Here is a 14,123-nt window from a genome sequence, read left to right on the forward strand (position 1 = left end):
CTGGTCTTGATTACTTGATAGTGTATGTCTTATATGTAAAACGAGTGTATCCATGCAGTTGTACGTTGAAAACATTTCTTTTTTTTTATAAAAATAAATAAATAAACGGACATCGCTTAATCGATTAATTTCAGCATTTGTCATGTCTTCACTGTACCTTTATATGTATATGGAATCCCGTCTCTCGAAACTGTTTTTGCATTTCATCGTTGTTCGTAGTGACGTGTAGGAACACTGCTTTAAAATCCACAAAATATTGGTAAGATTTCATTTGTGAAATATTAGATGGCTACATATGTGGAATCGAACAACATCGAAGGTATTGAAATCGTCGTGTTACAAGAGAATTTAAGTCTTAAATCAATATTATTTTTGTTATCGCTTTTACGGGTACATCTGCTACTGTTGCGACTACTTCTACATCTTCAATCACAATCTCTACTATTGCTTCCACTTACTACTACTATTACTTATACTACTACTCTACTACTACTACTACTACTAGACTACTACTACTACTACACTACTATACTACTTACACTACTACTACTACTACTACTACTACTACTACTACGACGACGACTACGACGACGAAGACTACTACTACTAGACTACTACGACTACGACTACTACTACTACTACTACTACTACTACGACTACTACTACTACTACGACTACTACTACTACTACGACTACTACGACTACTACGACGACTACTACTACTACTACTACTACTACTACTACTAATACTACTACGACTACTACTACTACTACTACTACTACTTCAACTACTACTAACGACGGCTACTACTACGACGACTACTACTACTACTAGAGTAGGACTACTACTACTACTACTACTACTACTACTACTACGACTACGACGACGACGACTACTACTACTACTACGACGACAACTACTACTACGACGACTACTACTACTACGGCGACGACGACTACGACTACGACTACCTACGACCTACGACTACGACGAGAGACTACGACGACTACTACTACGACTACTACTACGACTACTACTACTACTACTACTACTACGACTACTACTAAGCTACTACTACTACTAATACTACTACGACTACTACTACTACTACTACTACTCTACTACTACTACTACTACTACTACTACTACTACTACTACTACTATACTACTACTACTACTACTACTACTACTACTACTACTACTTCTACTACTACTACTACTACTACTTCTACTGCTACAACAACAACTACTACTGCTACCAGTGCCTTCCCCAGGATTTTTTTCAGGCGCCCCGGGGCCGATCGGGGATGGGTTCCGGAGGGGTGTCCCCTCCATACGTTGATTTTTTTTTACGTGTCAATTCACGTTCTGTGGTGCGTTATAACTCAAAGAAAAACAGCGTCAAAAGACGTCATTTGGTGCGCTATGACTCTTCAAAAAATTCCCCCAGTCATTTAAAAATATATTTTTTTTATATTGTTTAATTGTTTTAAAACTTTTCCACACAGATAGTAAAATCCCGACTCGAACGATTCGCCAATACATCCGTTTCAACCCGACTCTATTACTGTATACTTACTATTTTTCAAGTTTCTATTTATTATCCGATAATCCCGTTTATTCCGTTTTTATCAATCTCTTTCTGGTAAATATTTACGATAAAAGCTTTTAGTTATTTCTTTAACACAAACCTTGCCATTTTTTAAGTGACTATTTATAGATTTGATGAAATATTGCGTCTGAATATGCGTCAATCCCCTGACCTGTTGTGTGCTTGTTAAAACGCTCAATACACGCCATTTGTATGCAATAGACGCGACGTTGTACATGCTGCATAATTTTCGCGCTCTTTTTAATTGAGAAAAAGATTCGACACGAAATAAAATTTGCACTGCTAATTTGAAGCAAAAATATTTAACGTTGCGGTAACATTTACATTCGGAAGTGTGTTTCGGATTAAAAACGCGTTAACATCGACTTACGGGAATGGGTTTCGGATTACAAATTTAATTATTCCCATTTGAGATTTCAACAAATATTAACCGTTGCGTTATAAATTCAACGATAATTTGTTTAAACACTTTACGAGTCGAATAAATGTTTTGACGGAATTATGCATGAAATTCACGTTGTCCACGAGGATCACGGCCGGTTGCCATCATCAGTCTTCTAACTATCGATTATCGGACGAAACATTTACAAGTGTGCGTAATTTATTCAACGAAAATTTGTTAAAGCGCATTACGTGTCGAATAAATGTCAGAAAAACGAGGTTAATCAGTTCTATAAATGGACATGTTGAAATATACATGTACTGGAATTAAATAAATTGTTATCACATAATTGTAACCGGGAGTCATTTGCACAACTTACTCGCTATAATAGTTTACCACTTGCAATTAATTTCTCGTATTAATTATGAGTCATAGGTAACACTTGTTTACAGTAAAAAGGTGTGATGATGATGCCCGAAACCGTCTTTAATGTTCTGTACTGTACTAATAACCGGTTTATATTACTCAAATGGTACAACTTCTTACTAATCAAGCTGCGATAAACTCTCACTTCATGCCCGACGTCAATCAAAAATAATGGTCGATAGTTAACCACCCCGCCCTCATAAGCATTCGCGTAACCGATTGGACGATGAACTTCACAGTTTGACGACTGGAAAGTTACCAGATACATCCTTGTCAGCATTTAAATGACCGTGTAATGTGGCTAGAATAATCGATACGCGCGTCATGCTGTTCTCTTATCAGTGGATTATCCATTACCCCATGTGGTGTTTATGGCGATTACTTGTGAAAGTAGGTACCGAGTGCTCTTTTAAAACAGGGAATATTGATACACTGATAGGGAAACCTTGATTTTTTTGGACAATCTCCACTTTATTTTACTGAAGAATACACTTAAATGGCCTGGGGAAGACCCTGACTGCTACTACTACTACTACTACTACTACTACTACTTCTACTACTACTACTACTACTACTACTACTACTACTACTACTACTACTACTACTACTACTACTACTACTACTACTGCTACTACTACTTCTACTACTACTACTACTACTACTACTACTACTTTACTACTACTACTACTACTACTACTACTACTACTACTACTACTACTTCTACTACTACTACTACTACTACTACTACAACTACTACTACTTCTACTTCTACTACTACTACTACTCGACGCATGTATTATTCAAGAATACAACAGTAACATAGGTGCCTGTTGATTTGAATAAAATAGTTTGAACATTGTATACAGTAAGCAAAAATATAAGTTGTTATTATAGAACAATATTTTAACAGTATTTTGGCAAGGTTCTTCGCGAAAAGAATCAATACAATTGTTTTCCGCGTTTTTTGTTCAAATCATGTTGTTGATATATTATGGAAAATCATCCGTTGGTACAACGCATAACTGTGTTATCCACTTTGTGTTTAAGTAAGAGTTAAATCACTTGTCCGAATATTTTTGTCAAATGCGTCCGGACACGTAGTTTACTGGTTTATTGATGATAATGCGGCCCAATGTCAATCGTGCCTGCGACCCAGACAAAATTGCTGCCGCAGGCCACGGATTCTAGATTACACGGATAAGAAACGGGACCGTTACGCCAAATATCTTGTCGTGTCTAAGTCACGTGACCGTGTCGTAACTATCGATCTTTTATCGAAGCGCCGAGGTTATAAATTTGATGTACTCACTCACGTATTTTGTTAAATTATAGTTTCATTTCTAGGCCGATTTTGACAAATTATATATCATTAGAAAGCTAACGTAACGTAGTTTTCAGATATATCATTATATATTGAGTTTTTCTTCTGATTTCGGCAGCCCGGCGAGTTATAACTTTAACTTTTGCAAATAACATACCGTTTTGGAGTTTTAGAATCTAGATTTACGGTTGACATGTTCGTACTTTATACCGATTTGTAGCGTTTATATTTGGAGTTCAGTTTTAAAAATAACATCTTGCTTAGGAGAATAGAATTCTGTATACGATAGAAAAAAAATTGTTTAAAAACTAAAGTAATTAAGGAATGAAGGCGGGAAAATGTAGCGCGCGTTCCTAACGCTCTGAACTGATGCTACGGTCTTGGCGATTATGCTTTTGTTTAGATACCGGCCATTGAATTTCCTTTGCCATGATTATTATATTTTTTATGAAATATATTGAAATATTTTGTTCTAGAGACATATCCATAAAGCTAAGTATTAATGAAGCTTAATAAATTTACGATTTCAGCTCTTGATTATAACACAGAAAGGGTGTTAATTTTATGATGAAACAGCGTATACAAATGTATAGCGGACCCTCTTGATATTTTTCGGCTTTGCATACTTCAAATATAATGGGTGTCAAAACATTCATCGTTTGTTGTTTATTATCAAAAAGGTAATTATGTAAAATTATATGAAAGGTTATTAACCATAAATTATAAATTAATTAAAATTATTTAAAGATTCTTGAAAATCACGGTCAACTGTCTATGCATGTATATTGAAATATCTTTATAAGTTAACAGAGTTATAAATATATAAAATTCTAAATTAAAACACTGTATTATTTGTATTTTTCGGAAAGATTATACACTCTTTATAGGACTACGAAATGACGGAGTTTTTTTTACCGGTACCCGCTAAATACGTTAAATGTTAAGTATTAGATTTTTTAAATGTTTAAAATGTACATGTATAGGTATTAAGCACTTATAATTATTGTGATTTAGCTGGCTGACATCTATACAGTATTTAGTTTATGGCAATCTGTATGGGCAGATGACTATAAATGTTTTCAATACGCTACATATCTCATAAACGCAAAATTGAGTATTGGGCGTTACATTACTCCAAGAAATGACCACTAATACCACGAGAAGACATGGAGGTATCATAAAAAGTGTAATCTGACCAGACATTGCCACCTGTGGTTAGGGACCAATATACAAGTATAGGTCCCTGCTGTGGCGTATGACACCATAGTGTTATTTAGTATTGGTCGGCACAGTATCTGATCATAACGAGATAATTGGTTTGTGCTGAACACAGGGGCAATAAAACCACAGATCTATCAATAAACAAGATTATTGAGATATCTTTTTTTGAACACCGCGATAAAAATGCTCAAACCATGGACTCTAGAATACACGGATAAGAAACATGGCAACATTCTCAGAATCATCACTGCTATATGTGTAATCACCTAACAATTCGTCTAAAAATAATTTATATATTTGAGTTGAAGACGATGTACTGTTGTTTAAGTCTGAATAAACTATCTGTCTGCCTGTCTAAATCCAAGCCGTCATCGTCCCGGTGAAAAAATCTGATTTTCAATAGTTGGACATGATGCCCTGATGTCAAAATACGAAATGACCCGCGTAACACGGACCGTGATTTTCAAGAATCTTTAATAAATTGATAATTTAAGGTAAATAACATTTCAAATAATTATACATAATTACCTTGTTGATAATAAACAGCAAACGATGAATGTTTTTGACACCCATTTTATTTCAAGTATGCATGCGAAGCCGAATAATATCGAGAGGGTCCGCTATATACGCTGTTTCATCATAAATTTTACAACCTTTCTGTGTTATAAACAAGAGCTGAAATCGTTAATTTATTAAGATTCATTTATAATAAGCTTTATTGATATGTTTCGTGAACAAAATACTACAATATATTCAATAAAAAATATAATAAGATGGCAAAAGAAATTCAATGGCCGATTTCTAAACAAAAGCATAATCGCCAAGACCGTAGCATCAGTTCAGTGCGTTAGGAACGCGCGCTACATTTTCCCGCCTTCATTCCTTAATTACTTTGGTTTTTAAACAAATTTTTTTTCTATCGTATACAGAATTCTTTTCTCCTAAGCAAGATGTAATTTTTAAAACTGAACTCCAAATATAAACGCTACAAATTGGTATTAAGTACGAACATGTCAACCGTAAATCTAGATTCTAAAACGCCAAAACGGTATGATATTTGCAAAAGTTAAAGTTATAACTCGCCGGGCTGTCGAAATCAGAAGAAAAACTTAATATATATTGATATATCTGTTTACTGCGTAACGTAAGCTTTCTAATGATATATAATTTGTCAAAATCGGCCGAGAAATGAAACTATAATTTAACAAAAGACGTGAGTGGGTACATCAAAATGTATAACCTCGGCGCTTCGCTGTACGCTAATCGTAAAAGATCGATAGCCACGACACGTTAAAACGCGCGGTGGTAAAACATAAAATTTGTATTTTTTGTGTTTAACTCGCTATAAATCCATTAATAACAACAGGAATATACTAAAAGTTATATTTTTTTGAAAGAGGAATTAATAAGCAACAAGATAACGTATAAACCAATAAAATCGGATGAATAGTTTTTGCATAAGATTGAATTTACTAAAGTAAGGGTCAAATACTCGATTCATCTCCTGTCAATATACACTCCGTGCGCAGGCATAGTTTTCAATCTTAAAGTTTTTATGGTTTCCGGCAAAAATGCATTCCAAAATATTGTAGATTAAGTATGTGATATATAAAAGGACATATGTAACATGTGTACTGTGTGTTGTGTATTGGAAATAGCAAATATACATTCAAGTGTTTCTAGAATATTTTTGGGGTTGGTTTGACACGAAATGATCCGGTATTTAGAAAGATAACTATGTGGCGAACGTTCAATCAATGAAGTCTCATAGCGCATGCGTGAATGTCCTTTCCGACACGTGCAGTTACAACAGTTGAGAGGTGCAGTGAACAGGATGAGGGCGTGAAAACTTAACGTCTGCGACGGCGAGTTTCGGTACTGAAACAAGTATTGTAAGTTTATTTTTGCAGTTAATACAAACGTTGCGTGTTTGCTTTATATCGTGTTTAACTTTGTTTAACTCATTATATAATACTTAATTTTTTTTTAGCGTTAGTCCGTGATGTTGGAAATATTTGCTACTCATGATATGCGATGATGTATTCATATTTCGCTGAGGCTAATTTACTTACTTAATACACCGTTATATATTAATTATAAGAAAATGTACTATTTCATGCTTGTGTCATGCAAGATTTAAGCCAAATGAAGATTTTAAAACACGTGCTCCGCACGTGTCTTGACGAATGTTCTGGAACTTTAATCTGCACTTGGTCATTGCTTATTACAGTCAGGTAGTAAGTGATCACTATGCTTGGGACTGTTACATTGCACAAGGTGATTTCAATTAGTCTTAGTTTCAAAACCAACCTATGCTCGAAAATAAAAAAACTTAAATTGTCTCATGGCAGTGGTGACATTTAACCTGAAAGAGGAAAAAATCCTATTTGCAACTGAGATGTAAGTTGCAGGTTAAAACGAGATATATTCAGGTTTTTTATGTTAAGCACACCATGGTTAAAAATGAAATAATCAAGTTAATAATAAGACACCAATTGTTTAATTTCTTATTTATTTCAGCTTTATAGTTTTTATCCACCTGAAAGGGTTTAAATGCCAAATGAGGACAAAATGGTGCATAGTGTTTGCTATGATGACACAAAATATCACCTACCGAACTGATGGCATTTAAAAAATGTTAGATATTTACAAAAATTATCTCTTGGTCTCAGTATCTGCCCTCGTTGTTACGAAAAACCCTCAATATGTGTTAATGTTTTTTGTGCCCCCAAAGGTAGTCCAAATTTTTGACGCTCTTAAATATTAAGCTACTTTTTATATGGGTAATATTTGGAGCGTACAAAGGGTGAAAGACCAATTATGTGGTGGGAATTTTTTGTTCTTTGTCTATATTGTTGCGCAAGGATTTTGTGCGCAACATTCAAGCCCCGATATAAGACACTTAATAACAACGGATTGCAATAATATTTACATACCTGTGTAGATAATTCATTTCTCGATAATGTTCCGTAAAAATTATGTAATGACACTTTGAATTTTGCACGCCTGAGCAATTTAAATCCAACCACTATTCAATTTTTCAATATCTCTCGATTCGCTCGCTGTGTAGATATAAATCGATAACACGACCTCGATGTAAAGCATCTGGTTTAAAGTGGAAGAATAAACAGCGTAAAATACCGTTTGCGTTCGTCTGTTGTGGTGCAGCGCGTTACATAGTAAACCGATGTTATACTTTTCTGGATTAATTTAGCATTGTTTTTTTTCTAAATTGACAATTAAAAAGTTCTGAAATAAAGTACATCTTTTATTTTTATACTGAACATAAACAATATTGATACAGATCGTACAGTATACCGTCCTTTGTAACGTAGAATGTAAGTACATAAAACAACACAGACAGAGGTGCGAAAAAGACATGCATAAACACTTCCTGAAACTTAGAACAGTGAATAGAAACTGCATCATATCTGTTTTGAACATATGCTTATTAAATCGACAAAGATTAGCATACTAGATCTAGTTAGGTAAAAGTCGGTGTTAAAAGCTCATGTTAAATAAAATTACGCGTACACGTTACACCGTAATGCCTTCTTCTGATTGGTTCATATTTAAATCAGTTTCATGACATGGCTACAGGTCAGTGATTGTTTTGCGATTTAAGCAGAAGTTTAACTGAAGAATGTATGCCTTTTTAACTTCGAATCGACGATATTTGATGTAAAAATGAACTTCTGAATTAAAACTGAATGAGTTGGTAATGTTATTTTGCAATTTTACGCAAATTGATGAAAATTTAAACTTTCTGGTACCCACCACAAAAAAGGTCCTTCAACGATGAGACGTTCCAAAGAATTTAGCCCATATAAAAAGTATCTCTAAATTCTTTGCGCGTCTTATAAATGAGACTACCCCCAAAGGGTGGCATATAGTTTTTGAACTGTCCATCAGTCAGTCTGTCCGTCCGTCCAAAAAACTTAAACATTGGTCATAACTTTTGCAATATTGAAGATAGCAACTTGATTTTTGGCATGCATGTGTATCTCATGGAGCTGCACATTTTGAGTGGTGAAAGGTCAAGGTCACCCTTAAGGTCAAATATATGGCTTCAAAGCAGTGCAGAAGGGGGCATTGTGTTTCTGACAAACACATCTCTCATTAGCTCGGCTGTTTTCGGAGAAAACCTGAGGTATTGTCATACTCGGCTCGTCGTGTTGTGTTGTCCCCCATCTGCGTCGTGCTAAAACCTTAAAATTGTGTCAACCTTTTAAACATTGGCTCTAAAATCAAAGTGCTTTCACCTACAACTTTGTAACTTCATATGTAGATGCACATTGATGAGCTCTATACGCCACACCCATTTTTGGGTCTTTAGGTCAAAGGTCACTCTGAAAAAAATCTGAAAATTTTCATTTTTTCAAAACTGCACCTGCAGCCGAGCGTTGGCACCCGTTATGCGGTGCTCTTGTTTTTGTAAATATTTTTAATTTATGTTAATTAATGACTAACAACCATGTATTTTTTTGGAAACCTTCAATTCGTTATTTTTTTGATAGCAATTTGGAATTTATAATATTTATTTTTCCTATTAAAATTGGGAAAGTGATGTTTTCTGGTACTTCTTTATGAAGGAAAAAAAACTGCCCATTCGTGAAAAGATAATGGATTTATTTTGAGCGATGATGAGACATTGTCTCGTTCGTATGATGTACATAGACTTGTACAAAAAAAGATTACACCAGACATCTGAGCTCATTGATTTAATTTCCTTAAATGAACAAATGAACAGAAATCATGCAAAAGGCATGACTGGGCTAGTGAATAGATATTTGGCTTATATAGAAAATCCATTATTTATGTAAGTAGGGCAAGAAAAAATCTTGCTTCCTACTATAGTTGTATGATTTGTGCTATCAGATTGAAACTGTTGACGAGACTAGATTTAGTACAAGGTCAATCTTTCATAAGTTTTGCAACTCTTATTGCTTAATACTATGTTGCTCGATATGCATTTTGTTTAACATTGTATTTGTTGCAGGATATTGCAAAGATGTGGCCAAATTTCACAGAAGCTCAACAAAACTAGGTAAGACAGTCAGGGGTGGCGAAATCAAATGTCCGAGTTGCCCGAGTCGTACATTTGCTTGTCTGGGCAAATGATTTTTTTCAATTAAGTTGTCCGTGGTTGTCCACGGACAACAAGTTTTTTTTAAGTCCCGTCCAGGTATACAAAAAAAATACATTGTATTAAAGCTGTAATTTAAGTTTTACAACCGGAAGTTGACACGCGATTACATTGACAGTGCTATTTGCAGAGCAATCAAGCTAAAATACGTGCACTCTCCTGCGCAGTGATCACCCTTATTCTATAAGAGACTGGAGCATGCCGCATTTTCAACATTCAGCCCGACTGTTAGACAGTGTACAGACTGGTTTCTTTATTTTTACTATCAGACAGAAATAAAAAGTATCAAACTAAGATAATCAAAACACGGTTTACCTTGTAATTTAAGACGGCGTTAATGGGTAAGATGGAACATTTTGTTTTTTTAAATCTTCAACAACGGAGCAGAAACCCGAAGCTTTGAGCAGTCCACCTCCCCAATTAACTAAGAAAGATTATGATAAAAATATGATCTAAGTAAACGCACCAGAACTTTTCGAGAAACTTGGCTAACAGATTTTCAATGGTTACCAGTTGATGATAATCAAATTGCTACCAGTAGCATTGCAGAGCCTCAGTCTGATGAGGTCCACATATTGGACTAGTTTAATTTGTTAAGATTACGATGTACTTATGTTCAATACATGTTTTAATAACACTAGCTTTGCAAGATTAAAAGTTTGAGGAAGTCTTTATATTGTTTATAATATACTGCTATAATGAATGTACCATTGAAATACAACTATAAACAAAACAAGCAAATCATACTAATTTTGATATATTCCACATTATTTTACATTAATCAATAAATGCGTTCATAATTTATATAAACAATTACGGACAAGTGTAGTTCAGCAACGGACAAGTTAAATTTCCTAAATGGCTGTCCGTGGACAAGTATAGTTTTTTGAGATTTCGCCACCCCTGACAGTTAGTTGTCATATTACTGTATCATAACTTTCAACTGTTGTAGTGTAACTTTGAACACATGCACTTCAAAAAATGTATTACTTTTGGTCAATTTATGATGACAATACAATGGGAATCTCTAGGAAAAACTTGTGTGGAGAAAACAAAACTGAATTTGACCATTCATATTTGAATGTTAATTGTAATGGTTGCACGAAGATTTAAATAAAATTATAATATTTTTACTGGATATGTAAAACCATTTACAAAGTCATGCGTTATATTTTATGAGAAGTTCATTACATGGTGTTGAGCAATTTATTGTGTTATAGTTTTCCTCTGATTCTACCATGAACACGATTGTTTTTTGCAACATCACAGAAAACGGGATGAAAATGTTTTTTTGTTTTTTTTAGAGATATCAATAATTATACATGTTAATAAGGCAAAGTTCTGATCAATACACAAGTTCGCTCAAAGTGGCCAAGATAATGTGATGATCATCTTATGATGGGAATCTCTCTGCAAAAATATTTGAAGAGAAACATATCTGATTATATTGGCCCATCTATCAATGCAATTTCTTCATACTGATAGAATATTGCGCTGCTCGCAGCATGATCTTGAATCATAATTTTCATGACTAGTTCTGTATCATCCAATCAAACTTTTTGAAATCCGTCAACTAAGACAAACCTTACCATATCTGATAAAAAAATGATGCTGTTGAACACTATTCCTGACATGAATTTTCACAAGTTCACATACATGTGTAAGCATGCGTGTCATATGGCAGACAATATTATTTGAGAGGATAAGCTTTTGCTGGGTTAATTGTTTGTTGTTAATGTTCATTAGCCCTGTTGATAAAAATCAATGCACTGTAGACTGTGTTTAATCTTCCTGCACAACAGTGTCCCAGCATAGACTGGTTGCCCTGGTATCCTGGGGCCCAGTCCTGGTTGCTGTGGATGGTGCTAGGGAAGTAGAGCAGCCGTCAGTGGGCAGGGTATGATTTGTGCTGGACCTCTTTCTGAATGTCCTGTAGCATGAACCACCTGCTATCTGCAACATATTTTTAATTGGTGACAATTTACATTAATAATGCTGATTCACTTTGTTGTTAACCTTTTGTCTATCATATAAAAAAACACTTTCAGAGTAAATTATGTAGGCCTCTTCTTGACAATTTTAGGATTAATAATTTTATATCACCCAAAAATTACATTGATTTGGGAAAACTGAATTTATTTAACTTGTAATAATTAAAATTTTAAGAACAATTTGATGTAAATAATAGCTATATACCTTTGGATGCAGTGTAATGAAATTGAAATATAATGATAATAAAACATCATTTGGATTTTTTTCTAATTGGAATTATTTTTTTACAATTTGCTTTGGGAATTTGTCCATTTAACAGACCAGAAGGTACACCAGGAAAAGGCCTATTATTGCTTTGAGTTTGGTATTTTAAAATTATGCCTTTTATTAATTTCAAAATTGTGTACTTTCAGATCATTGTATTTGATATCAGTAAATATATGTAACACTTATTTCTTTGTACTCAAGTGTTCTATCTTTTTGTAACACTTCTTACTGCCTTGTATGCTTGTAAAATTAACTTCTTAGTTATACTTGATATGATGAAGTTATCTTGGCTGATGATAATGATGTCACTTACCACCAAGATCTGAAGTAGTTTTGTGGCAATGCTATTTAACCTGTGTACCTTCGTTATTGTCCCCTACCGGTGAAACCAGAGGGTACTTATGGTTTGCGCTGTCGCACTTTTCTGGATCCTGAGGAAAGTTCTTCATATTTTTTCATGAAACTTGAAACATGGACGGATGGCAATATGGACATTATGCATGGCATTGCATTTTGTTCCTACATCAAGAATTCAGGTTGTTATGGCAACAAATACACTTGCACAAAATTCAGAAAATGGTGGAGTTTCACCGGTAGCAGACCATATTGCTTGGCAATCTCTTGTTATTAATAACCTTAAACATTTACTAACTCTTGAATGGGTGTATGTGGTTCTTAGTAAACCTTTTCAAGTAACAAATTGGCTAGAAGGTAATCAAACAGACCAATACTGTCATAACAATCACCAATGTATCTGATGTAATGTATATTGTGTGTAAAGCTTTGTAACGCAGCGTGCCTGGTAGAGCCTAAAACATTTTTGCAACCCTACTTCCTTTTGAAACTCTCTGAACACTCTGTTAGTTGTTGTTTTTTAACCAGGTTTTCCGAAGGAAAAAACTGGTTTTTAGATTGGCGAATGCGGGCGGGCGGAACAAGCTTGTCGAGGCCATAACTTTGTTGTTAATTGTGAGATTTTAAAATCATTTGGCACATTTGTTAGCCATCATTAGACGGTGTGTCGTGCGAAAAAATTACGTCAATATCTCCAAGGTCAAGGTCACACTTTTGAGTTCAAAGGTAAAAAATAGCCATAAATGAGCTTGTCTGGGCTATAACTATGTCATTCATAATGAGATTTTAAAATCATTTGGCACATTTGTTCACCATCATTGTAAGGTGTGTTGCACGAAAGAATCACGTCAATATCTCCAATGTCAAGGTCGCCACGACTAAAAATAGATTTATTTTAAAACAAACTTACAAAGGGGGTTAATTTTGTTTGTTCATTTCAAAAGTTCAGTTTGAGTTGTCTCCCTTTATCAGATTTTTTTTCACAATGAAAACTTGGTTTTGTGACAATTTTGTCCCTTGTGTTTGATTTTTTTAGTAGGAAGATTTTTCATTGATATCCTGCAAAGTCCAATAAAAGAAACATTTTAGTCTGGATTGTTAAAATTGGGGATCCTTTCTAATGCTTTTTATACATTTTGTTAAAATTGCCATATTTTAACAGTTTTGTTTCACCCTGGGTGCAGCCATTTTGGAAAGAAATTATACAGCATCTGACGTGCTTTTTCTTAAAGCTATCCTCCCGGACTGAATACCAGCTTTTGAAATTCAATCGCTGGGCATAAACATGGGTTGAGCGGGAAACTATTGATTTCCATCCCTACCCTACCTGACTTAAAGAGTTAAGACTGTGGCCTTAAACACATGTTTTGTTTAGGTCTAATGTTTGAAATTAGTCTATTA

General features: G+C 34.4%; 1 long non-coding RNA gene across 1 annotated transcript; it reads left to right on the plus strand.

Moving 5' to 3' along the window:
• Positions 1-6,743: 6,743 nt before the first annotated feature.
• LOC127837117 (uncharacterized) lies at positions 6,744-11,556 on the plus strand. The gene is made up of 2 exons (XR_008029114.1): positions 6,744-6,855; positions 9,963-11,556. It is a non-coding gene; the product is annotated as an uncharacterized LOC127837117 (long non-coding RNA).
• The last annotated feature ends 2,567 nt before the right edge of the window (positions 11,557-14,123 follow it).

The sequence above is a fragment of the Dreissena polymorpha genome, chromosome 7, assembly GCF_020536995.1.
Source record: "Dreissena polymorpha isolate Duluth1 chromosome 7, UMN_Dpol_1.0, whole genome shotgun sequence".
In the NCBI taxonomy this organism is placed as follows: Eukaryota; Metazoa; Mollusca; class Bivalvia; order Myida; family Dreissenidae; genus Dreissena; species Dreissena polymorpha.